The sequence below is a fragment of the Taeniopygia guttata genome, chromosome Z (genome assembly GCF_048771995.1).
Source record: "Taeniopygia guttata chromosome Z, bTaeGut7.mat, whole genome shotgun sequence".
NCBI classification, from domain to species: domain Eukaryota; kingdom Metazoa; phylum Chordata; class Aves; order Passeriformes; family Estrildidae; genus Taeniopygia; species Taeniopygia guttata.
Window position 1 is genome coordinate 24,214,443 of NC_133063.1, and position 25,643 is coordinate 24,240,085.

Below are 25,643 nucleotides of genomic sequence, written 5' to 3' on the forward strand. Positions count from 1 at the left end.
GTCCAGCTACAGAGTAGCTGTACTGTGACAGCCCAGGACTTAATAACCTCTGAGAGACAGCTGGCAGTTTCCAATAACACAAATCCAACTACCAAACCATGGTGATGTTAGGAGAGTAAGGAAGATCTGGAGACCTCCAGTACACTATCCATTCAGTGTCACTTGACTCTAGCTCACCCTAAGGGTTTATTAAGAGGAACCACAGTTGTCCTCCCTCAAAAGTAACACACCTGGTTCTCAAATGAGAACCTCATACTCTGGATGAGAAATAAATAAATAAATAAGCTGGTTTACACCATCCTGTATATCCTTCCTATGTAATTATCCCTTTCCACCAATTCACAGAAACAATCACCTGAGGGAGGATGTTGGAGGACAACCAACTCCCAACACTTCAGGAAGCAGTCTGAGCCACCTTTCAATACATATCACTTGTACTTTAGACCTTGCCTGGTTCCACTGCTGCCAAAGAAAGTTTTACTGTTGCAACAAATGGTGGAGGACTAGAGTGGTCAAAACCCCAAATGTTAAAATCTGACTAATGACCAAATTTGTAAAGACTGGTATCTATTTATAATTAGAAAAGAGCAGACTTTGAAAAATAAATTAATCCTTAAGGTATAGTCCTTCAGTTTCTGGGTGGAAGTGAAACATGCTTAGGCTGATTTTGAACCCTTTTTGGAAAAGCTTCAAAAACATAGCTCATAATACAAACATTTTAGTTTGTTTGGCCAGGAGACAAGCTCTCTATGTAAGGAAATTAGATAAAGGCAGTAAGACCATTTTAATTAGGTAAATTAGTAGGTAGATTTGTAATAAACTTTGTAAAGAATGCTTGCCGAATTAGATATAATAGCTATAAAAAAGAACTTATGTCCATACAGAGATAATGAAAGAAATATTCAGCTCTTAGGTACAAAGTTTCCTTATCAGTATTTTTATGTTTTCATGGTTTTTCTTTTACCTTTTGAGTAAAGCACCTGGGACTTCAGAATTTGAAAAACATCTTCTCTGTGGTTTCAGACAATAGGAGTGAACCACCAGTCTTCCAGAACTATGCCTTTAGCTTTGAAGATTGATATAATAAAAAAAAAACTGAAGGGAAAAAACATTTCTTCTTTCTTGAACAGTGACTATAGTATATCAGGATAAAAATAAGGTTATCTTCTTTCCACACTGCCAGCTGCAACATGATGTAAATATGCTTGGAGAGTATCTCCTCTCTCATGACGCCTCTGCTTCTGTCCCAGAATTAAATCATCAAGTAAAAGTAATATCATGCACAGATTATTAGCAGAATTCTTTTCAGTTTCAGTGGGAAACATACAAAGAAATATTTGTTAAGATTGAAAACCAAATTCTTTAGGAAAATATTTTTTTCAGTTTACACAGTGAAGAATGTTTCTCAAATTCAGGTATATTACTAATCTGTGCTGGTATGTTCTACATTTATATTAGATTCTACAGGGCCATTGAAAAAAAGTCATTATTACAATAAATCTTATATGGCAAAAGTTAGATTTGTAAAAAAATATATATAGATTTGATGTAAAAGAAACTTGACAACAAATGTCCCTAAATACAAACTGCTTAAAGGTGATTGATTATTTCAGATTTAGATAAAACACAAAAATGAAACAAATCATCATTTCTTGAAAGGAAGCTATATGTGCAAATAGATCTAATCTTTAATAAAAATCCTAATATTATCTGCTGGTTTTTTAGCTGTCAGGTTTTTTTAACTCCCAAACAGCTCAGAATTAGAATAGATTCTATTTTTATATACAATGGAAGTTACCTACACAAATAACCACTGAAGAAGTAAAACAGTGGCAGGAAAACCTTAAATAACTATGTCAAATTCTTTGGGTGTTATAGTGATATAATTTACTGGAGTATCCATAAATATAAAATTGTGCTTCCTCCTACTTCACTTTCAGGCAGGAGGAGTCATAAACTGGTAAAGGCATTTTCTTTAAGAGTGCAAAAATTATAAGAGCCCATTTTGGGAGAAAATAATGCTGATTTTCTCTTTCCAAAGTACAAATTTTACAAGCTCAGCTGGGTAGACAATGTTTTTCATCTTCTGGAATGGTTATCAGGGAAGTATTATTTGCAGTATAGTGATTTTTACTGCAACCACAGCAAAAAAAAAAAAAAAAAAAAAGTATATATTTTAAGTGAAGCTCAATAAAAGTTCAGTTGAAGAAAAGAAGCAAGCTTGAGAAATGTAATTGCAATAGAAGTTTGGTAACGAGGAGCTTTTGAACAGGGCAGGTTTCATTAAGTATCCATCTGCATCCTAAAATGCCTTAATACCTCATAAATACCACCTCAGTAGTAAATCTCTCTCAGTGCTAGAAGAAATTAAGATTTATAGGAGAAGATTTATTCAGAAACAGGTAACTTTTCTTCATCCAAAGTAGTTATGTAGGTATCAACAACCAAAATTTATATCCAAAGTATGCAGGTGATGCCTTAGGATTTTAGCTTTTGTATTTTTCATGAATTTGTAATTCTGCAATTCTTTAGTGTGTGACTTTCAACTCCACATACAGTGCTAGCTACCATCTTCATATTTTGGTCAGACAACACAATTCCTCTCAAGGCATGGGAATTAAGGACACCTAACTGTCTTAGGCCCTGAGAAATGCAAACAAAAGTGAGTTGGGAGGGAGCAAACTTGGGGTAAATTACTTCATTAACTGAAACTGTAAATGGAAAATTAACCCCCAATATGCAAATGGACCAAACTTACAAAAGTTTGAAAAAGCCCATGGCACTTTTGGGTCCATTTTTGGGTGTAGTTCCTGGGGGGCTTCATCTGCCTAATATGTACCTGAAGGCCCTTCAATAAATATAACTGCTTTTTATTCCCTTAAGTTTTTCTGGCATCTGTTTTTAGGTAGCCACAAAAAGGCTTAATTTTGCTGATAAAATTCCCCATGATGTAAAGGACTGTTTCTGAGCTGCCCAAAATTACTCATCCTTTGACAGGTGTTCCCTGTTTTGATAGAGTATTTGGAACCTGTCCATCCTTTTGGTGCATAGCAGTGCAGGTGAAGCTCACTCTCTCTTTAGAATAAATACTGGGCTACAGAATTGGTGAAAAGTAAAATGTTTTGAATAACTGTGTAATGACCTGACGTATGCTGGCTTTTTATGTTATTTCAATTTACATAATGCATTTATTTGAGCAAAGAGTGGAATAAGAGTGCTATTCCCCTGGAACTGTGGTCATTGCTGAAAACAGTTACATTCTACTTCTCCTTCTTTATTTCCAGGCTATTGGTCCAGAATGTTCCTGAAACACAGAGATCAATAGTAGAGTCCTTTATTAGGCAGATATTAAAAAACAAAAAAAGTCAATGTGCTGACCTTTGTGTCACCCCATGGCATGTCAAACCTCTTCAGTCTCTCCTACAAGAGATTATAAGACTTCCTCCATAATTCCTTTTTCCATAACTGTGTATTGTGACTCACACTAGTCTGTGCTTACAGTGCAGTGGTAAAACAACCATACCATATGATAGTTTCAGAAACAAGAGACAAAGACTTCTAATACCTACCCCTCAGCACCTGCCTAGTGCCACAAGCCTTTATGCCCTCCAATTGTTTTCTGTTGACAGGAAACCTAACTCAGAGCCAGAGCTTTGAAACTGCAGAGGACTGACTTCTTCCTTGCTCCTTTTTATCTCCTCCTCACTCCTTAGTCTGAGTTTAGCACACATATGAGTGGGTTGTAAGCCAGTCAAAAGCATTATTGATTTTGGAATGTATGTGTACTGGGTTGGGTGCCTGTGATGAAGATAAACAGATAAACTGTTAACCTTTTTAAGCAAGGTACTCTAATACAAAGAGTCACAAGAGTTTGCAACAGCCTGCTCCAAGGCATTGAAATAAGGCAATAAACCCAAGGCCACTGAAATAAAGAACTATTTCTGAGAGTAATCATTGAGCAGGAATTGGAGACAGGTGTTATGTATATGTGGTTCTTGAAAGGTGACAAAGGCGAACCTTTAAATTGCAGCTGGGCCTAGAATCAGAAGTGATTATTGGAGAAAGGAAAGGGAAGGGTTTTAGGGTTAATGGTTAATTTCAAGAACTAAGTCTCTGTCAGTAATTGACACAATGATTCTTGTCCTAAAGGAAAATTTTAAAGTTTGCTTTCTCCACACCACTGTAAAAGTAGAAAAAATTATTCCTAAAAATAAATGAAAATCTGAGAAAGTTCAGAAATTTAATCTCTTAAATAGTTTGAAAAGGACAAGCTTGAACTGGAATGAGTAAACTAGTGCTGAGTACTTAAAAGATGGTAGGGACCTGACTTGAGTGTTACTTAGGGAATTAGGACAGAGCACTTAAGAGACTTTTATAGTGCAACAAGATATTGGAATGATACTTTACTTTTTTTCAAGCCTAATAGTAGTGTGGAGATGCCATATTACCTGCTAAAATAGAAGTGAGTAGTTTAAGTAGCCTGAATATATAGCCAGATACTTAGGGGAAGAAGGAACTGGATAACCATAGCACTATAAACCTATATAAGTCAAGCTGCATGAGCTCCACTGAATCCCTTTAGTAGGGCTCCATCAATAAATATTACAGAAGGCACAAAGGCTGTCCCTCATGGAAAGCACAATCAATTCAGGCAAACTACGAAATATTTAGATCCTCTATTTTTCTCCTAAATTGGCTTTTGAATCAATCTAATTTCTACTATTCAGGGAATTGTTTTTCTCAGCATTTTTTTCTAAAGATACCTTACCCCTTCAGGATACTTGCTCTTTATATAATTTGTCACATTTTGCTAGCTATAGCAGGAACAATTCCTGTCTTGTTTTAGTACTGTTTCTTTCTACTGATGTCACCTCTAATTTGACTCCAAAAAGAACAAGATGTGGACCTATTTCTTTCTTATGGAAGCACAGAAAATTCAGTAGGCTGGTAACATAGTTACCACAATATATAAATAACACAATTTATTTTGTCTCTTCCTATTGAAACATCTGAAATCTTTTTCAGAAGCCCTGCCAGGCTGCTGAAATGTCATCAAAATGTATGCCAGATGGTCATATTCTCAAGAGGATTTCCCCTAACATGCCTACCTCAGGGAGCCAGGGCCCTTATGTCCTGCATTTCACAGTCAAAAAGGATTTGATTATGGGGTTCTAAATATCAACATCTGTCTCTAACATTAGTTCTATCACTGAAAATACTAAATAAGTACTAAAGACTAAATGTCTTATCCAGGCCCTGTAAAGGTGAATGGAAAACTAAATAATACAGAAATAACTGAAGGGGATAGAGGTTAAGTAATAATACTTCTGGATAGAAAATATTAAAACCCAAATGTAGACACAACTGAATGTTGAAGAAAAGAGTGGATTTATGTTTCTGGTGTAGAAATATGTTTGGGGTTTTTTTTTACTATTTCATGAATTTAGTACAGAATTATGTTGTTCTGGAAAGTATGAATGCTGTAATTTGGGAGCATTTTAGAGAAACTGGTTATACTGGACTTAGTGCAATATAAGATTATAAATTAATAGATTTATTCAATTAATAGCTGAGGCACCTATGTGAATGTCCAGATTATGAATTGCAGTCTTTCCATAGAGTTATATAATTTCCCATGTCACACATGTAATGCATTATTCAAACTTCCATTTCAGGATCGCATCTCATGGTATCAGTGGCTGACTGTGTGAAATCAGTATATCTGAAATTGTGTGGCAAAAAAGCAGCAGAATATTTAGTTAGTGTCTATAGCACTATAAACCTGCGTGTATGCTGGTTAATAATGCCAAGTATTCAGTATCAAATCTTCAGTGAAAAGAAAACCACATTTTGTAATCATCTCTTACCCCTGAGGCAAACTCTATGGGCATTGAATTGTAACATTCTTCTTCTCTTTAGATGTTACTCTATTGGCAGTTCTCAGTTTGGAGACAAGTTTAGGAGAAAATGCTCTGGAAGGAGTATTTCCTCTAAAAAAGGATTCCAAAAGTCTCTTTCTGCCTATGAGAGGTCAACACTAGTGGATGAAAGAGAAAAAATCCAACCATTTCTTGACAAACAGAATGCCAACACAGCACAGGAAAAAATGGTGAAGAAGTGCTAGATACGGAACTGTCAGACCTTGATCCCCACCACAAACAAGAACAACAACTCCAAAATGCCAGACAAAGAGAAAAGAAAAAAAAAAAAAATCACCAAAACCCCAATGGCTGCAAGGTGGTGGGGAGGAGAAAAAAAAAGTGGTGCCACATTTGCCTCAGGGAAGGAAAAATCAATGGGTTCACACAGCAGCTTTTGCAAAAACTAATAGAAACCTGGTGAACTCTTGATGTTGGTCTCCTCTTCACAGCAGATGAAGTGTCCTTTCTGTTGTGGGTACAGCTTTTCCAAGTTCTGGATCTGGGACAGAGCAGCCCCTCAGGTCCTTGCCGGTCCACTGCCAATTTTTTTCCTATTGTCCTCTCTGACCTTGGACCAAACCAAACTGAGCAGCCCAAGAAAAAACAAAGGCCTCTGAAGGATTGCTGCTGCAGTCTCCAAAGGCAAGGAAAGGAAGAAAAGATTTCTTGCCAAAGCTAAAAAACCCCAAGCTTTCCAGAAAAATGAAGAGACCCCAGTCTGCCTGTCCATGGACACTCCATGGGGAGTGAGGCTTTAAAAAAAGCCTGCACAAGAGCTCCAAGGCTCCCCTCTGCCCTGGCCCCACCTTAAACCTACAGCAACCATTTTTGGGTATAGAGCAGATGATCAGGGGATAGAGGATCATCATAAAATCACCCCAAGACAGCAGTTTTAGTCTTGACTTGGTCATTATGCTCCTTACTAAGGGCAAAACACTGCCAGCATTTTCTTATTGATGTGCTAGGTAATAAGAAAATAGAATGGCAGAGATTTAATCTCCCTAGTCCCTGTGGAAGTAAGAGAGAGCAGGGAGCACCTGAAACAATGTATTTTAAAAGCTATCTTTTCTTTCTCACTACTTTTTCATCTTTATGAAGTGGGTAGGTAACACCTTACCTTGCTATATTCTGGCTAGAGAATATCAGGGGAGGCTTTAAGCACCACACCACTGTTTTTAGGTATTCCCAGAAGGGAAGATAATCCTAGGAGAGGATTATCAGTTCAAAATAAAATTTATTATAGACAAGTGAATGTTATTCAGTTGGATATGAATCAAAATTCCATTAAAAAAAAAGACCAGAAAAGTTCAGAGGATATAATTACATAGTTAATTCTTGTCTGTACTTTGAAGACAGATAAGTATTAGAAATGTCTCGAGTTATTTGTATTGGAAGAGGCTCTGTATTAATTTTACTAGTGATTTGTACATGAGCTCAACTTATTTATCATTCAACTGCTTATCCTTGAGTGGCTAAAAATGATTGTGAGCAAATGAAAGATCACTAGGAGTGTAGTTTTAATTTCTGCTGCTTTGTTCATCCTTTACTTTTAGTTTAAGTCTAAGCATTGTAGGAAAAAATCACAGACATTAGAAAGGATACTAAAATCAGTGTATTTGCAAGAACTCAGAAAACCAGTAACTTCTGAAATCAGGTTACCAGGACTCAAATATATTTAACATATCTGTATTCAAATACAGTGGGTTCACAAGAACAGTAAGCAAGATAGGTTTTGAAAGAACTAATTAAATTCCTTTTTCCAAATATTTGTGCAGCAAAAGAATACAAAGATGTCAACTGCATAGACTTGAATGAAATTTAGCAACACTTTTCTTATTTCTTTCCTATATAAATATATTGAAAAGGGCTACTAGGGCTGTCTTATATATGGTGTTATAATCAGCTGTGTGATCATGAAGAGAATAGCAAGGTCATTGGAAAGGGTCATGGATCAGAGTCAAAAATAAAAAAGAATCTTTGCCTAGAAAAATAAATTGACACATAATTAATTGATTGAAAATAATTCTGTTACAGAGAGTGCTATTTAAATATTTCCTCTTGCTGATATTTCTAATGAAGTCCTGAGAAAGTGATTAAAGTACAAGTTGTGGAGGTTAAAATCCTATGATTAAACCGAAACAATGGAAAATAAAATTATGTTTGTTGTACCAAAACAATTTTATATATAATTAAAACATAAAGTTTTAAAGTTAGAGAATGAGGGAAAGCTATCACAAAGATCAGTTTTGCAGCAAAAGGCAGTAATATAATTTAATTAAAACATACACAACCAGTATAGTTAAGTAGTCCATATGGAACAGTTTTTTATTTAAACGAGGCATGTGACAGAAGTTCTGATGGAAAAGCAACACTTGGCAGTTAAATTGATTCGTTTTGGCATCTAATCTTGACTATACATATAGTAAGATATTGTAGACCAAGAGAAAAAGAGTGTTTCTCCCTTTTCTTTCAGTTAAATATTTAATTGATTTTCTCAAAGTACTGTCATGAAGCAGAGCCAAAGTGAAAACTTAAGAAAATTCAATGACATTATAAAACCAAGAAATGTATAAACTATAGTAATATAGCTATATCAAATTAGTTTGTTTTGGAGTTGTTAGAATCATAGAATTACCAGAGTTGGAAGGGACACACAAGAAGCATCAAAGTCCACCTCCTTGTCCTGCATGGAACATGCCTGAGTACATTGTGGAAACACTTCTTGAATTCTGTCAGGCCTGGTGCCATGACCACTTTCCTGGTGAGCATGTTTCAGTGCCCAAACACCCTCTGGGTGGAGAACCTTTTCAATATCCAGCCGAAACCTCCCCTGAAACAACTTCAGGTCCTATCACTGGTCACCACAGAGAAGAGATCAGTGTCTGCGTCTTCTCTTCCTGTCACAAAGAAGTTGCAAACTGCAATGAGGTCTCCCCTCAGTCTCCTGTTCTTCAGGATGAACAGACCAGGTGACCTCAGCCTGTCTTTGTCATCCCCTCCAGACCTTTCACAGTTTTCATTGCCCTCCTCTAGATGCTCTCCATTAGCTTTATATTCTTTTATTGTGTCACCCAAAACTGCCCCCAGCACTCGAGGTGAGGCTGCCCCAGCCCAGAGCAGACTGGGACAACCCCCTCCCTTTCCCAGCTGGCGATGCTGTGCCCAGGACAGGGAGGACAGGGTTGGCTCTCCTGGCTGGACCAGCTTGCTTGTGATGGCAGACTGACTCACATTCAGCTTGCCATCAGCCAGGATCCCTAGGTCCCTTTCCAGAGCACTGCTCCCCAGGCTCTCCTTCCCCACTCTATGCACATATTCAGGGCTTCCCTGCCCCAGGTACACTCGTCTTTGTTAAACTCTATACAGCTGGTGATTCGCCAGTCCTCTGAATTTTTGAGATCTCCCTGCAAGGCCCCTTTACCTGCAATGGTGTTAACAGCTCCTCCCAATGTATATTGCTATATACCTGCTACCTATCTACTGTATAAATACCATTAGTGATTCCTGCATCCAAGTTGTTTTTGAAGATGTTGAAAAGCACAGGACTGAGGATGGACCCCTGTGAAACCCCACTGGCAACCAGTCACCAACCCGATGTCACTTCATTTGCTCTGATCCTATTGTACCCTAAGTGTCAGCATGTCGTTCACCCATGAGACTATGGATTAATCTAGTTGATTAATCTTGCTTTCTACTGCACATTTTTTCCAGAACCATAGTATGGTTTGTCTGATTTTTTTTCTCATTCTGAGTAAATAGAATTTATCCTTTTTTGCTTGAAGGTAGGATGCAAAGTCTTTTACTGAAAGTCACTGTCATTCAGAATTTATCTTTTCTTCATAGATAAGTCAGTCTTCTTCCTAAAAAAGCGTTTTGGAACAGGTGGCTTCCAGAGACAGCATTTTTTTTTTTTTTATTCATGTGGGGACTTAACAGAAAAATTAACAAAAAAAAAAACCCCAAAAAATCCCAACAACAACAAAAACCAACCAACCAACCCAAAAAAACCCCAAAAATTTCGCTCAGAATCAGTCAGTGCCTGTCAATATTTAAAGCTGGCATAAAAAGCACACTAGAGTTTCAGCACTGCATTGAGCTGTGGTGTAGGGCTCAGAACTAACTCCACAGGGACTCTAAAAGCCAGTGCCAGGTTGCTTACTTTTATTTCCAATTAATTGACTTTGAGCATGCCTCTAGGAAACCCTCTGTATAAGAGTATTACTGCCCTTACCCTTTTCTTGCCCCTGGGATTTACAATCTACATATACAAATTTAACATAAATAGATGTGTATTTATTGTCTTGGTTTTGGTTTTTTTTATTGTAAAAACACAGGGAAGAAGTGACCTAGAATACTATTATCTGTATGCACAACCCCAACATTAGCCTTGTCCTGAGTACAAAAAAGGTGATTGGACAAAATTTCCTCTCCGTTCAGTTTAATAGACCTAACTTTGTGCTTCATACTTACTTATTCCGTAAATACTCAGATTATGTCTATGTACAAATGAAAGAATTAATGAATTAAATATTGAGTACATTTTCAAGAAACACAGCCTTCTCTAGGCTGTCTTGCCTACTTGACTTTCTTTATTATTTTTGTGCTTGTTTTGCTATTTTTATTTTTAATACATGAGAGGATGACAAAATATTCTGCCAGCTTTGGATTTCTTATTTGAATGTTCCTGTTGAAACCATTGTCTTTCAATTTTTTTTCCATTTAAATAACTAGTTAATTAATTTGATTAGTGGATTATAGTTAATCTTACATGATATTTTTAACCCTTTTTTGGTGGAATACTGTCCTGTGTCTAGATTAAGACTAGAAATTAAATGGTCTCACCTGGCTTTTACGGGGAGGGCTTGGTTTTGAGGTGTGGGATATTTTTGTGATAGTATAAGAAATATTGACACCTGTCATGAAAACATGTTAAAATACAAAGATGCAGCACTAATAAAGATCACTTTCTTCAAACTTATTTTAACCACATTATTCATAAACACTTTTTCTAAGGTGTGATTGACTGCCTTGTTTTTCATTTGTCTTGCACATTTTTAAATTGTGCTTATTTGGTACTTACTATCTAAATAAATATTAACTAAATATAAATGTATATTGAGGAAAGAAAATTAAACTATTCATCCAGTTATAGGGAAAGATTAAAGTAATTGTATACCTTATAAAGCTTCCACTTCGCAGAACTTGCAGAACTTATTTTAAAATTGGTACTTGGTTTTTTTGGCTTTTTAAAAAAAATTTAATACCAGAAGTATAATTCCACAATTGTAAATTCTAAATAAAGGTAAATATTTTAAGTTACTTTCTCTTGGAATGTCCTGCTTGTACATTTGATCAGTCAACAGGCCTTCTAGTGCATTATTAACTACTTTATAAATTTACTTGAGAATAGAGATGGGTGTTTAGATAGCCTAGTAAGTATCAGCATTTTGAGTTTTCTCACTGTTTTTGTTTTAATACAAAGTGAATCAGTGTTTGTTTTAGTACGTTCAAAGTTATTTTCATATTACCAGATTATATTGAAAAGAAAATGTAAATTTCTCCAAGAGAAGAATCACCCATGAGTTCCAGTGGGATATATTCCAATCTTGCTGCAGCAATGCACAATTTACAACTTATAGTCAAGAAGATGAAAACCCACAGAAGACAGATTTATTCTAAATAATTTGCATGATGTTTCAATCTGCAATTGACTTTAGAATATTATGCTCAACAGGAATTAAAGCCTGTAAGCTGTCTGAAATATGGAGACATTTAAAAAAAAGTCTTAATGTTGCATTTAGTGATGCTGCTATGGTTGATTAGGAAGAAGCTGTTCAACAAGATATATTAAGTAACCTTTTTTCTTCTAATTTCTCACATTATTAATTTAATAAGTGTGTCATAGGATTAACAGCATGCTTTGTGGATAAAGGCTGAACTAGTATCACGATATTTCTCAGACATTGGGCTCCAGCAGTCTTGAGTGCTCATTCTAAATAAAAGATTATTCAGTTAATTGTTTTCTTTCTTGAATTCTGTTTCTAAAAAAAAAGATTCCAACACCCATAGTAGCATTCTTTCCTGTTTCTTCTTAATATTGTGCAGAATACAAAGCAATTTATCTAGTAGAATATTTTCTTTTTCTATGAAGTACTACCTACCATAAGTTTTTATTTCTGAGGGCCATAAGGAATGCTATATTTGAGGCTCTGAGTAAAATTTTGAAATCTGACTAAAACGTCTTTGCCTGCAGTACTCAGTATTCATTTATTAGTGGTTCTCATACTAAGCAAAGAAAGTAAGTAGTAGAAAGAAAAATGTAATTGGGTTTGTGCATGTGTTTTTTTTTAAAAAATCATTGTATGCAAACTCTTTTTATCACAGTTTTTTCTATTTTGGTCTTCTTTTTCCTCTCATCCTGCACATGACCTTGATTTTCCATGATTTTATATTGAGGATTTGCATAGGCTGTTTAAAAAAGCAGTATTTAAATGCTGAAGCGATTTTAGTTTACTCCTTTTAAATATTTTTTTCTTTGGATCTGTTCCTTTTTGTTTTCTGGTTTCTGCCAGTACCAGAAAAAAATGTTGAACTACTAGAAGGAAAATCAATTAAGGTTGGCCAAACATTTTACATTTCTGCTATGAATATTCATGTTATAGAAAATAAAATCTACTTAGGATGTGACTATGTGTCTTTTATCTTCAGTTTTTGAGACTGTTCTAGCAAAGGAGTTGCTGGGGAAAAAAACAGATACAGAAACTATACATTGTGATGTTGCTGTTCAAATATTTTCTGTGAGAAAAATAGGGAGTTTAGGTTGGCAACATATAGCATCACATTCAAAGCATGACTGTAGAGTAACTTGTACTGAGAATAGTTGACCCCAAATAAGATTTATGATGCAAGCTTTTTCCACCTTTCTTTTAAAAAAGAGAAGCAATGTGGAAAAATTTTAATCTGATACTTCTGAACTATTCCTTAAGTAAGTTTGAAATCAAGTATTTAATTGATCCAGAATGAAACATGTCCAATTACCTATCTATTCAACTGTTTCTTACTTTACTCTAAATAAAGTGCTTTAGACATCTTTACACATTAAAATGATACTTTGTTCAGAAAATTTGTGCTAAGCTTTGGGATGAAACATTTCTTCACAAAAATGCAGGCCCCAAAAAGCCTGAGATGTTTTGAGATGTCATAAAGGTTAAGAAGGAAGAAGCAAAGACCTGTCACTGTAGAATTCATCAGACTGAGCAAAAACATCTTGTGCCAGTCACTGGACTATCAGGAAATATTTTACATCCCAAAAGATGTCCTTGTTGAACTCCTGAAAATGTAACCTCAGACAACAAAGCCACTGGATAAATGGTGCAGTGGATTCTGGTTACAAGCAAAATGCCAGTGTCAAATGCAAACTCATTTTTGTGACATATGATGTCACATAATGGCGTGAATCTTCTGTTGCTAGAGATGAAATAATATCAGAATTATAAATTAATACTAGAAATATAAAACTTCTAGTAATTTTGTAAACCTCTAGTGACAAAAATGCTTTATATAAACCTGAGACCTATAGAGAATCTTTCACAAAAAAGGCAGGTAATTTTTCAATTTGAGTTGGTTTTTTAGAATCATGGCTATTTGAACTAATGTTGTGAATTGTTCCTGACATTTAAATTCATGAGAGGTTCATAAATTCAAGTGTGGGGTTTTTCTTCAGACAGTTTTTGCCCTGTTTAGTTCTTTTTCCCTTAGGAATAACACATGCATTTTTTATTCAATAGCCTGACACTTTCTACATCAAGCTGCCATTTTTTAAAGAAGACGAAAAGCAGACTGTCTTTCTGAAAACAGAATATGAACTAACCAGTAAAATAGAAACACTGGTTTGAAAAATGAGGCAAAGTAGGCTTGTCATTCAACATGAGGTTTGAACAGTCACAGGGAGAAAATTTTACTGGAAGGAATATATATCTGCTAAACCAAAGTTATTTTATCATATGAAAATTTCTGCCACTCCTAATTCAAATCCCTCTCTCAAACTTTCTCTCAGGAAAGAGAGTTACATTTTCCCATGTTGTCTTCACTCTCCCAATTCCACATATTTTTCAAATTAATTTTGTTAAACCAGTTTTTTGTAGAGTGAAAATAGCACAGGGGATGAGTTCTGTTTCTCAAAATCAGTGACAAGTTTGAAGATTCAGAATAAAACATTCCATAGAAAGTTGAAATATCAGGCCAAAAATCTCTTTTTATGGGACTATCACCAATGTTTTCAGTTTAAAGTGACGTATTTAATATTTTTTACTGCTGCACATGCCAGAAATGACAGCAGACAAAACTGTGATGGCACCTGGGAAAGGCGGGAGAAATTGCTAGCAAGATGAAGATAACTAAATCCATTTGAACTTCATTTGAATTTAAGCCCAAACATAAGTGAAATTTCATTAGCTTGTCTATGACTTTCAATAATGAAAAACATATTTTATTGTTTATATTTTTATCAATAAGAGGAGCTAAATAGTGGCATATTGTTCCACTCTGAGTGGAAGAAGAGGCTGGAATTTCAGGATCTCAAGCTTAAACATCAAGTTTACTATCAACTAATATAGAAAATAGATTGCATATTCATACTGATTGTAAAGACTTTACTACAGAAGCGACTATCTCTTAAGGCCCAAACTACAATCAAGTTACTTATGTTAGATAATGAGAAAGATAAACTTTCCCTCATTTACATTAGCAGGACTTTAGGTTCGCTTCGTATTTACAGGTAGTTTTGAACAAAAATGGAGAAAATAAACTAGTGCGCATGAAATGAGTAATGATTCAATCACTAATCCTTTCTAATTGGTGTTTTAACAAAACCTGATATTTTATTAATATCATTTGCAATTAATGTTCTGAGTATGTAAAATCTCAATTTGTAATGCAAACCCAAACCAAACAAAAAAAGAACTAGTTTTTAGAAGTGTAAGTTTTGAAAGCCAGAACTGTAAGACAGCCAATAGCTTGTCGTTTCTAAAAAGCCAATTAAGTAACTAATTATTCTGAATGAAAAACCTCTCTTTTTGCTGACAGCTCCTAAATATGATATATATATCTAAAATATCATTACAAAAGAAACACTGTACCTGTAGCTATTTTCAAATAGCTGCTGAAGTGAAAGGGGGAAAAAAGGAAATTTGTACAAGTTTAGTGAATGATTTCCTTCTGTCACAAGCTCTTATTTGTTGGAAAATCCTAGCACTACAGAGACGGGGAAACTGAGAAGCATTTTAAAAGATTTTATTCCATTATCAGTCTTGTAGAAGGGTGACACATAAGAGATGTAAAACTCAATGCCATTCTATCAGAAGCCAACCTATCTCCTGGTTACAATACCTTATAAAAGTTTTTCAGCCTATTAGCTCTTGCCACACAATGCTGTTAATATTTCTAACACCAATCACCTATTGTTATAACCCAAGTAGTCTTGCTACAGTGCATCTTTCACAGTTCTAATCCTCTAAAATATCTGGTCTTTCCGCAAGGCCATCTTTTGAAACTTGTTTCTAGTTTGATCTCTCTCTCAACAATGTCATCTCTATTCCATGGCCTTTCTAAGTCAGCATACCTTATCTCAGAGTTTGCAGACAAATGTATGAAACAGTGTGAGCTTTCAGTCAAGTTTTGAGAATCCCTTACTGTAGAGGAATTTCTTGTGGAACAAGGACATGCTATCCTTGATGCTATTTTTTGCAGTAAGTGGACAACTCTGGCCTGCAGATTACAGAGTTACTTTAATTACTTTTAAGTATTTAGGACAGCCTTGAAAAGACAATAAGCTCTGTGCAAACACAATAGTCAGTGCTGGACACTGAGCAGTATATGAAAACTGTCACAACGTACTATAACCTGATCAGACGCTTATAGTGTAACAGCCAATCAATAAGTGACTTGTATATGTAATTATATTACATTAACTAATGAATGTTAAGTAGCTATTGTATTATGTAAGGTGATAAAGGTATAAAACATAAAAATTAGACAATAAAGAGAGGATGACATCTATCTATATTGGTTTGAGTGTCATTACTCTGGCCAGCTCTCCGTAGGACCCTATTCACTTTCCAAATCCATTTGTCACACTTATTCACATGTGCACTATTGTGAATGGTAAGGTCTGTGCAAAGGAGGGCTTGAAAGACTGGCTGCTGTAATTAGATTGAATGATTGAGCACTCATCAGGGCCCCTGTAACTTTCATTCACATTCAAGAGATTTATGTTGCATACACAATAACCAATAGGTCCCTAATGGCTCTGGCCTGACCTCAGATTTTGGAAAGCAGTGATCATGTTTTGCAAAGAGGCTTTACTGCAGCTTTTCAATAGCATTATTTTTATATCATTGTAGCAGCATTCTTGAAGAGGGTTCATCGACTTTCAGGACCAGAGTCTTGGTCTCATAGTATACACAGTGAATTATTATCTTTTTTTTGTGGTAACTTTGCAGCTAGATTTCAGTATTTTCTTTTGTAACTCAAATATTTGAATAGAAATAAGAGTGAACATTCTTTTCCACATTCAGCATTGTCTGTGCACTGTTGGCATGCATATTCACTGCAGCAGAAGTGGTAGATCAATATTGCCTCTCTGTCGATATGGTATTAATATGTACCTTGCAGACCTTGTGAGAAGGTTCTGAAGTAGGTGGGACTTATTAACTACCTTGTATTTTTATTTAATGTACCTTTATTTTCCCAATAAAAATATGAGATTTTGTTTTCTGCCTGATCATTTATTTTTTATGAGCTTGAAGGTCAAATAGCAAGATAGTTGTTTCTCAGCTACCTAAAGAAATTACTCTGTTGTGCATTGAAACTGCTTCAGCCCCATCCTATTCAAACCAGCTTCTATAGCAGGCCTTGGAATGAAATCACTTAACATTCAAGTGCAGGTTTTAATCCATGAAGGTCAAGTTTGGTTGTTCCTGAAAGAATTAACTGGAGTGTGGATGACAGGGAACCAGAAGAGTAATAGAGTTATTCTTAGATTAGATTGCCTTCCATTCATGCTAGGCAAAAACACAGAAGTAGCATGGTACTATAAGAGTACATGTAAACCTTTATAGTAGTTAACTGTGCTCCCAGTTAGGGAGGACTTTAAAGAATTCTCAAAAAAAAAAAATTTAGCTATTGTCTAAAATTTTGAAGATTTTTTATTTCTTTGTTTTAATTAAATTGATAGTCATTGGTAACACAGATCTCTCAAAACTAAAGCCCAACTAAAGCCCCCCAAAAAATTAAACCAGTAAAAATAGTCACATGTAATGCAAAAAGACTAGGCAGTGGTTTTCATTTATAACAGAATGCCAGATCAGGTAAATACCTTTTTTTCATTCAGTCCTTTCAAAAGCTGTTAGCTGGAAGGAGTTTTGCTGGAAAAATACCCGCTAATCTGAATCCCCCTTTTTGTCAGTGATACTATCTATGATAAAGGCCATAGGTACTAATTTGCCAGCACATTTCTCAAATAAGCTTTTTATTTTTCATCATGACATGTTTCATACTATTATCCACAAATAATCTTTCAGCAAGAGAAGACTGATTACTAGAGTGGATTTTCTTCCCTTGGTTGTTTGTTGCATTTTGCTAAATGAGAAAAAGCAAATTATATAAATTACGATAATGAGATTTTTTGTCAGATCAAAAATTGGAAACCGAAAATATTTCCAAATTTGGGTAGTTGCAGCTTAAAACAAGAAAAAATAATTAGGAAAATATAAGCTTTTGTTACCGTGTTTTAAAATTACTAATAACTGTAAGATAAATTGAAATTGAGTGGTTCAGCTCTTGCAAATTTATTTGTGCATTCTCCTAAAACAATTTCAAAATAGTTAAAAATAAAAAGTACCTTCTCATGTCTACAACTTGCTGCTCAAGATGTTACTTAAATAAGATTTACAGCCCATTCTGTACTGGTGATGCATGAGAGGATACACTATGATACTGTTTTCCTTTCCTTTCTCCTGCTTTACTTGGCTTACTGTACCAGAATATATCTGGACATTTGGATCCCAAAATGCCTCTTCTGAGCTATCACATTTGAGGAACTTTGGAGAATATCGTCTGACCATTAAATTCTGCAACTTCTCCTATCAAATGCAAAGAAAACATCTCATGGAGAATTACTTTGTTTCTGAACAAAGACTTTTTCTTGACTTCCTTTTCCTTTTTATGTTACATATGTCAGACTCCACCTCATTCTGCTTGGGTCCCTCCATTACAACTCTGAGATTGTTCTCTTAACTAACTAGTGTGGTGTATTCCATTGCTGTTCCAAAGAAAATAAAAGTAAGAGAAAAGAATTCTCAAGTTAGGTTTAGTTTGCCTTTTTTTTTTTTTTTTTTTAACAATGTAATAAATTGCATGCAATAGTGCAATAGTTGTATGGTCTTATGATGTCAGCATTCATACAAGACACTTAGAAGAAAAAACTAGTCTCTCAATCTGAACCTTAAATCTATATTGAAGAACTCCATGCATTTTCATAAGTATATTGGGTTGTATGTCTACTTCCAGAAATAAAACAAATGGTAGTAGAAAGATTGAGAAAAAAGACAGTCAAATCAGTAATTAGCACTGTGAGGTGAGGTTTGCAAAGAAAAGCTGTGCCACCTTCCCTCTCTAAGGGAACTGCATCTCCTGAGAGTAGTTTTAATAATTTCCTGTTGGCCAACAGAATGAGAATTCAGACAAGCAAATACCCTGGTGTTCAGCATTAGGATTTGTTCATACTTTGTACACAGCTGATACAGCACTATGCAGATAAGATGCCAAATAAATTGATTTCACCATTCTCACTTGAAAACAGATATAACCTAGTAAATAGCGGGGTCTTCACTGAATGTGTTTTATGACCCTTACATGGAAAGAGATTATATGGCTTTCTGGGATCAGTAATTGTCATAAAAAAAACATCAGGGAGACAATTTATATAACGGAGAATACAAAGACATTAAATAGACGTGTTTATTTTAAAACAACCTTGTCTTATTCAAAGAATACTCATTTGTGCCAGTGATCCTATCTCAAAAGCATTTTTCAACCATCTGAACTGCATTTTATGAAGACACTATTAACACTGCCAGAGCATATATATATATATAATATATTTAAAAAAAAAAAAAATATATATATGCACAAAAAGGAGGAGTGCAACTTCAAATTATCTGCACCCCTCACCACGCAAAATTCTATTTTAAGTAAATCGTCATAAAGACAAATTATGTATACTTTCTAGAATATTTTCTCTGAAATTTCTTATTTTGTCTTTTGGGATGTAGTTAAAGGTTTATAAGTTAAATCAGAGTTTGATTATTTTACACAGCAAGCAATGTGTAGATCAAGCTGTTATGAAGGACTTACTATCCAGTCTCTTTGGTTCCCAGATCAGTGAACTGTAAAAAGAAGCATGACAAAGAAGGTCTTTAAAACTGGTTGTCTATGTAACAGGGCTTTTATATTTCTGACACTTTAATAGATCCCTATTCAGAACATTCAGAATCAATTGCACTCTACATATTGCAGAGCTTTTAAAATGACTGCTACATTTCTAGACTACTGATTTGCAGTTATCAGTCTCAAAAACCAGGACTGAACCCACACTCATGAACTTTTCTATTAACTTTAATTTCTATTGCTTTGACTATTCATCTTAGACTAGATAATTTTTTTCTCTCCTGAACAAGTGTGTTAGCAATTTTATTAAGCACTTTATACTTTCATTGATGCTGCCATTTCTACTTTTTCATATTTTACATTGCTTTTCACTTTATCTGGGGTTTTTATTATTTTCTGAGCTACGAGTATTTCAGAAAAAAAAAGAAGTTTATTTTCAATTAATCTAATCTATTTGATAATATTTATTTTGGGCACGTTTTAACACTAAAAAGAGAAAAGAAGAAAATTTTAAAAATAGAGGAAAGGTTAAGAAGTTTAGCTTTCTTAAACATCAAATATATCTTTATTAACTCTGAACTTTAAATAGTTTTAATTAATGAATGGAGTGAAAAAATCTAGTATTTATTTTGCTTTGTCTGTGATTCTCATTATGGTTTCCTCTTTTGTATTTCTGAACAAATAACTGTAGACCATTCCAAGACATATTGTTGTTAGCATGCTTTAAGTGTTTTCATTTTTTGTATTATATTTGGGATTTCTTTATGAATGTTGTACACATGAGGGAAAAGAATTTTAGACATTTGGTAAATTAAGAAATGGATCAATAGCAAAAGCAATCATCAGCAGGAATATAACATATTTGGAATATACTAAAGCATAGCTCTTTTTAACTAAATTGCATTATCTTGAGTGCTTTTACTGAGGTCATTGTGTTGCTCTGGAGAAATGGTGACATCAGTATGTACATATATGTCATGAATGACAAGGTATATGTTCTTAAATTGTTGCAAACCTATTAAATAAGGACCTTTCTAGAACCATATGTCAGTGATAAGAAGCTGATCCTCAGTGATTTTTCCTGTGGTGGTCTAAAGCTCCCTGCATAAACACTGTAGGACATTGTAACAGCTGCTTCAAATGCATCTGCCATCTGGAGAAGCTTTTAACTTTTTTTAAGTTATTAGCCATTAGCCCCTGTCTATGGCTAGAGGACTGGGATGAACATACATTAAAATATTCTAATATTTAATTTCTGACTTTTTCAGAGCTGTGTACCAGTCAGAAAAATTATAGTTGAAGCTTTCAAACAAAAATTACACTATTCACTTGTTGGAGTTCAACCTGTGTTTCCTTCACTTCAGTATCTTTTACTGAAAGTTACACATAGACATCCCATGAAACCCACATGGCGTGTTTGCTGAAAGTAATAATCATTTAGCCAGTTGTAGTTTAAATGGATTTAAAGGTGATTTTAATCAATCATAGAATATGCTGTGTTGGAAGGGACCCAAAAGGAACATTGAGTCCAATTCCTGTCCCTGCAAAGAACCACATCCATGTCATACCATGGACCTGAGACCATTGCGCAAACACGTCTTGATCTCTGCCAGACTGGTACTGTGAACACTTCTCTGGGGAGCTTGTTCCAGTGCCCAAACACCATCTGGATGAAAAACCTTTTCTAATACCTAACCAAAACCTCTCCTGACTCAGTTTCAGATTAGTCCTCAGGTTCTGTCACTGGTCACCACAGAGAAGAGATCAGTGTCTGCCTCTTCCCCTCGCAAGAAAGTTGCAGACTATGAGGTCTCCTCTCAGTTCCCTCTTCTCCAAGATGAATTGACCAAGTGACCTCAGTAGCTCCTCATACAGCTTCCCCTCTAGATCCTTGCTCATCCTCATGTCTCTTCTTCGGCCACTTTCTAATAACTTTAGAACCTTCTTATACTGTGTCACCATAAACTGCTCCAGGACTCAAGGCGAGGCCACCCCACTGCAGAGCAGACTGGGACAATCCCCTCCCTTGCCCAGCTGTCAATGCTGTGCCTGATGCCCCCCAGGACTCAGTTGCCCTCCTGGCTGCCAGGGCACTGCTGTCTTTCTCCCAATTCCCTTTCTGTAATACAGTTTTGCAACATCTTATTTCCCAGTCTGTTTGTACATACAGAGTTGCCCCATGCCAGGTGCAGAATCTGGCACTTGCCCTTGTAAAACTCCAGAGGAGCTGGTCATTGTCCAGCTCTCTAATTCATCAAGGTCTCTGTTTTCTTTTCTTTTCTTTTCTTTTCTTTTCTTTTCTTTTCTTTTCTTTTCCTTTCTTTTCTTTTCTTTTCTTTTCTTTTCTTTTCTTTTCTTTTCTTTTCTTTTCTTTTCTTTTCTTTTCTTTTCTTTTCTTTTCTTTTCTTTTCTTTTCTTTTCTTTTCTTTTCTTTTCTTTTCTTTTCTTTTCTTTTCTTTTCTTTTCTTTTCTTTTCTTTTCTTCTTTTCTTTTCTTTTTCTTTTCTTTTCTTTTCTTTTTCTTTTCTTTTCTTTTCTTTTCTTTTCTTTTCTTTTCTTTTCTTTTCTTTTCTTTTCTTTTCTTTTCTTTTCTTTTCTTTTCTTTTCTTTTCTTTTCTTTTCTTTTCTTTTCTTTTCTTTTCTTTTCTTTTCTTTTCTTTTCTTTTCTTTTCTTTTCTTTTTTTCTTATTTTCTTTTTCTTTTTTTCTTTTCTTTCTTTTCTTTTCTTTTTTTCCTTTTTTTCTTTTTTCTTTTCTTTTTCTTCTCTTTTCTTTCTTTTCTTTTTTCTTTTTATTCTCTTCCTTTGTCAACTCTTTAAAGTAAAATACTTTGGAAACCTAGGAGAAATTTAAACTATTGCAAGTACTGTAACTTTTTTGTGTACCACATGTAACATATGCTAGTAGACGGGCTTGCAGGGAAAAAATATCTGAAGGTCCAAGGAATATTTTTATACATTTGTCTTAAATTACTTTGAACAAAAATTTTTTTTCAATGCCTTCCAGTGTTATTCTTCTAAGGTTATTTAATTGTACTCTGGGAAGACTGGAGGCAAACCCTAACCTAAAGTCTATCACATGGGCTTTGTTATTTACTAAGTGGTTACTTGTACATTCCCCATATGTTCCTCCAAGAGCCTTATTAATTATCCTTATTCTAAGTTGAAGCTGAGATGCAGAAGTGCTCTATCATCTCATGTTCTTCTTTTCCTAAGGAGCATTGAAGTTTTAGTACTTAATGCAGTGCCCCAAGGCTGTAGTCTAGCATTATTATGCATATTATACAATATTGCCAAAGGTCATAATGAGATATTTTATACAGTAACCAAATATTTAACTAAATGTAATGGGTAATGGCATTTAGTAATATTTGCTTAGCTGACAAAACTGTTGATTAAATAAACTCCTCAATCTAATTAAACTATGTGATGGATACTCTCATTCCAATACTGTTTGACATAGAAATTTCAGGGATAGGACCATCCTTAAAAAAATACTACCACTTTCAGGAGAAACCTTTCCATAGATATCAATATAAACATTTCTTAAGTAGACTTTTCATCACCTTTCATATTAGCTAAATTATCAAGAGTTTATTCTTCTGTTTATTATACTTCATTTAGAAAAGCACAAAAGAATATGATTGAGGAATAGTTGCTATAAATGGAGAGAAGGTGGTGTTTGTTTATGTTTATATATATGTAAATAAATATAAATTATGTTCATGGTTCACTGACTACAATTTAAAATATCTGTCTTCGTGTTTAAATGTAGCACAGGAGGAAAAATTGCTGTAATTTGCTGACAGTATGGTGGACAGACCAGAATGGTATTATTCTCTCCCTCTCTTTTCGTCTACAGATTATTCTTCCATTTTATGCTGGAAGATTTTGAATACCTGGAAACTCTCTCACTTCTAAAAAAATTATTGCCACAAGATGAGTTGGGACCTTATCTAGTACATAAGGACCAGTTTGTAATCAATCATCATGCGCAAAAGTCTGCTAAATCTCATGTTGTGAACTAATTTTCTATTCGTGGCCCAAGTTAATTTGAAGTGGATGCCTTTCAAATCTGCTGCATTTGTCTTTTTATTCAAATAGCTGTCTTCTAAAATGTTTAAGATTTTGCAATGTCATTTATACATTCACTTCTGCAGTAACATTGTCTAAAATACAGCCAGTGCCTCACATATAAAGAAAATATTTAAATGTCTATTCCAGAATGCTGTCAAATGATTGAAGTGGATTCAGTTGGAAAATTTAATGAGTTAGGAACTCCTCAAGTAGAGATGATTGTTTCCGCTTTTGAATTTTAATAATGGTTTTATTAATGAAATAATGCAATGCAACAAGACCAAATAGTGAGTGGGGCAAAACAGTGTGCAAAACAGTGTGCTATGGTTTTTTTCAGCTGGATTACTGAGAACTGGTTAGCAGCTGTAGATATATGTCTAGCTGGTTGTAGTGGGTTTAGTGCTGGCAGAATGCCCATGCACCCACCAAAATTATTTACTGCTTTTCTGCTGCAAGGTAGGATTGGGAGAAGAGTAAAGCAGGCTCAAACTTTAAAAGCACATAAAGAAAATTTTATTAACATAACTAAAAGAAGAATAGTAAGAATCAGGATAAGCCTTTTAAACAGTTTTCCTCTCCCCAACTCCTCCTTCCTTACCTATTGACAATATAAAGAGACAAAATCTGGTATTTTCAGTCAGTTTACTACCTCTAAAAATAATCTTTCTTCAGTTCACCTAGGAAGAGGAGTCTCTCCTGTCATGCCATGAAGACTACTTCACAAGAAACAGTTCTCTCGTGGCTTTGATGTCACAGTGAATCAGCTGCCCAAGGAGATAATGGAAATCTGATCACTGTGTGAAAAGTCCCTCCCCGCGACTTATAGCTTTGCCCACTACTGTTTTCAAGGGCTCAGTCTTTAGCTAAGGGGGTACACTTTTAAGGATGACCTGTTCAAAAAGTAAAGTCTCGGGGTCCGGGTTTGAGGTGACCCCGAGAATGTAAAAGTCTTTTTCTCCCAGCCTGTGCAGCCAAAGAAGGAGTTCGGAATGCGTAAGATCGGCTTCTCAAGATTGTTTATTTTTCCTTATCTATAACATTCTTTCTCTGACCTGCTGAGCTCTGTCTAGCAAGTCATCCATGGCATTCTGTCTGCCCTCTAGGGTGGTGTTTACATTTTATATTAAAAACCACGTGTACTATATTTACAATAATTTGCCAACGTCTATCATTTATGTTGGACAGTGTGTTTGTACCTTAAACAAATAGAAAAGTGTCACGACCACAGCAAGACATGGAAGGCAAAAAGAAGGAGAAGGTCAGAACATGCCCAAATCCCTCCATCTTGTCCCCTTGATCCCCATTCTGAAAAGTCCCAAAATTCTACTTTTTCACCCTGTGTTAATTCAACTACCACACTACTCAAACCCTTGTGGCTTGGAAATCCTCATTCAAAGTTGGCAGTTTTTTCCACGGGTTAAAATTGAAACCACAGCTGTTTTTGACTTCGTGCCAAGGTCTCTGAGCCCCCTGCCAGGGTCTTGAGACAACCAGGGCAGCCAGAGGGATGTCCTGGGTTCCGACAGCAAAGGTTTTCTTCATCTCTTTCTAAGACCGTCTACATCTCTGGGAACAGTGGTTTTCTTCTTTTTCCCTGGGAGCAAAGTGTTTTCATCACTTTTTTCTCTTTCTGTTCAATCTTCTCCTTTTGATCCCAGGTACATCAACATCTGTTTCCTTCAGTGAGAATGCTTTTGCTCACATCTATAGTTGGAATGCTCCATGTCCCCATGCTTTTTCATCAATTACCTGGATAGCCTAGGGTATCATAGTCCATCACTATGGCTATTCAAAAGAATTTCAGGCCAAGACTAACATATGTCCTCATTCTCCTCCCATCCGAGACTTGACTCAGATCTTTACTGAACCTGGTATCTTCATGTTGTATTCTACATGTCTTCGCTCTTTCCTTTTCTTTCACTGAAGAGAGGATTGAATGTTTGCAGTAAAATCTGTGCAGTAAAAGGGTTAATATCATGCCTGAGCGGTTTATGATGAATGTTTATGATGAATGTTGCACTGGGAGGGAAGCTGCGAGGGTCTCAGTAGCCAGGCTTTAGCTCAGTGGCAGGGATGGCCTCCCTTCCCCCTGCCCAGCAGCCACGGGGGGTCCAGCCCCCCAGCAGAACCTGCAGCCTGGCTGTGCTGGGAAGCCAAGCTGGCCTGTTCCCAGGCGGGAAGAAAGAGAGCTTTTCCCAGTCT